The sequence below is a fragment of the Gavialis gangeticus genome, unplaced genomic scaffold, assembly GCF_001723915.1.
Source record: "Gavialis gangeticus isolate Ggan-Ray unplaced genomic scaffold, GavGan_comp1, whole genome shotgun sequence".
NCBI lineage: Eukaryota > Metazoa > Chordata > Crocodylia > Gavialidae > Gavialis > Gavialis gangeticus.
Window position 1 is genome coordinate 11,273,972 of NW_017729019.1, and position 2,645 is coordinate 11,276,616.

Here is a 2,645-nt window from a genome sequence, read left to right on the forward strand (position 1 = left end):
CCCTGGAGCCAGTTTGCCACCCACGTGACCGTGCATTTGTCAGAAGGGGGGGATCTGAGCTATCGTTATTATAGAAATCAGATGCTGACCCACAATTTCCTGTCCCTCAGCCGCCATGAGGTACTCTACATGTTGCTGTCCTTTGTTGCTGGTGCTTTGTTAGCCGCTCTGATATTCACAGTCATCTGCTTGATCATCGGACAAAGGAAAAAAAAATGTAAGTGACACAATGAGGAATAACGAGGGCAGCACTCGGGGTTGTCAAAGCTTGTGATGATGCAGGTGAGCAAGTTACAGAACTTCTCATGCTCTGCGTTTAAATGTTGTGGGTGGCACAAGTTGTCCATGGAGTTGTCATGCAACATGACGATGTTACAATAGACACTTAGTAGAGTGTCTCTTACAGGGGAGACCCTTTATCTTTTAAACACAGCTTTTTTTCAGTGTTATAATAATGCTACTTTGCTCAGAATTGTGCTTGGGTTATATCTGCTACGTCGTTAACCACAATCACTTTTTGTTTGCCACTTGGCTGTGCACCATTTCAGCTAGAACGGGGGTAATTGTGCTGTTGCACGTTAAAGGGTAAAAGCTTCCCACTGCAGCCACGACTAGACACTATTCGAATATATGGGCCAGGATTTCCAAAGCACCCACCTCTCACCTTAGCTACTTCATTTAGCTGCCTGTTTCTTCTAATGGATCCAGCACCTATGTCTTTCAGGAATCCTTCTGGAGGAATCCGTGCCATGCCATATGGATAAGATGTGGTACTTGATTATTTAGGATCTTTCTTCAGGGCAGAGCTCTGGCACTTCCTTAAATGTTTCCTCCATCCCCACACCCAGAAAAGAGTCACCTAAGTGTGTTGGTGATGTCATCCCAGTCCAGCTGGCACAGTTGAGGTGGTGAGGGTTACTTGGCTTGGCAACCTGGTGAGGAGAGTGGATGTATCACTCGTGTGCTGATAGTCCTCCAGTCATTTCCCATTATTCCTATTACATGCACAAAAGGACAGAGAAGGCTTGGGGCAGGAGGCTCCACTTGCTGCAGCGCAGATCCTCTGCAGGATGTGCCTCGCAAGTCCTAGTGACACTCCTCTCCCCCTTCAGTCCTTCCTGGCCACAGAATGACTCTGACCCTGTAACCCGGGAGGTGGCACTTCTCAGGCCTGTCTATGGTTTCTATCCCTTTGTCTCCTTTATAGCTCACAGGAGATACCTAGAGGCTTCTCCGGAGAAGGATGCTGTACAGTCTGTGCAGCAGGCAGATGTGGGACATGCCCAGGAAAAGGTCAGAGCTGTTTCTTTGGTGTCTGTCAGGTATTTAAGGCTGAGATTTCAACTGTGTTGTAGACTATGCTTTATTGTGTCTAAAAGTGAATTTGTAACTGAAAGGTGGGCTTTGCTCGTCTAGATTTCACAGTTGATTGCAGTTCCCCTTCACCTTTTAAAAGCAAGTGTTTTCTACTGCAAAGCAATCAGCCTTCCCCACTATCCTCACCCAGGGAGTAACCCCATCATTTCGGCACTGGCAGGGTATTTGTCGACTGGGAAGCTAGATATTCCTTGCCTTGCTCCCAAAGGATTTAAAGGCCACGTTCCTCAAATGCCCTCCAGCAGGGATGGGCAGCCCTTTCTGGCCATAAGACAGAATGACCCAACCTGGGTTGGAGGCATAGGTGGACTCTAGGATGCTGTCGCTGCTGCCGCTTGTCTCCCCTGCACCAGCAACTGCTGCAGAGGCCCCGTGCCTACCGCTCCGTGGGCTGTAGGTTGCTGACCCTTGTCCTAGAGTCTCAGCCTCCTCTTCTACAACTCCTTATAGATGAACCCTTCTCTTTGTAGCAGCATGTGGTTGCCTGGTTATGTTGGGATAAAAATATACAAGGGAGATTGTTCCTCATGTTTGTATGCACGGCTCAAGCACTAACTGAGAAGGTTACCAGGAAACTTAGCCATAAGGCTGGCTCCTTCATTTTCTGTCCATTTATGGACTTAATCTCCCTGAAGCTTTTAATGCTGGGGGCTCTCGCAGGATCTTGGGATCCATTGGTCTGATGCAGCCTGGGTATAACTGTTTCCTAGAAACCAAGGCAGGTTGGGACAGCTCACGCTATGCTGCTTTGAGAGCTTGCTGGGAGCAAGCTGAAGGGTGGGAAGTCCAGCCACAAAGGCAGCACTGGCTCACTCCCCTTTCCTCTTCTCAGCTTCCCCCGGACGAAGTCCATTATGCCTCTTTGACTTTCGAGAAGACGTCCAAGTCTGCTGCAGAGAAATGAAGACACAGCTGCTGCCTCCGGCTCCAAGGGAAGTGGCCGTGTTGTAACCTTGCCAAACGTTGCCTGTCAGACATCAGCCAAGTGACTTGCTGAGCTGCATTGAGGTCTGTGGCACAAGAAAGCATGGTCAGAGCAGGAAGTCATGCAGCACTGTTTTCACCGTATGGACAAATACACTTGGAGCAGCTTCAAAAGGGGAGAGGGAACTTATGCTTAGGAGTGTCCCCCACCTATTACACCAACTGTTAGATGTGCATGAGCCTGTCGTGATATAAATGAGCTCAGTTGCCCCAGCTTTAAAGTTGGGTGAAGGAGAGTTAAATTAGGAGTGTCCATCCTAAGCAGTAACATCTCCTCACCTTTT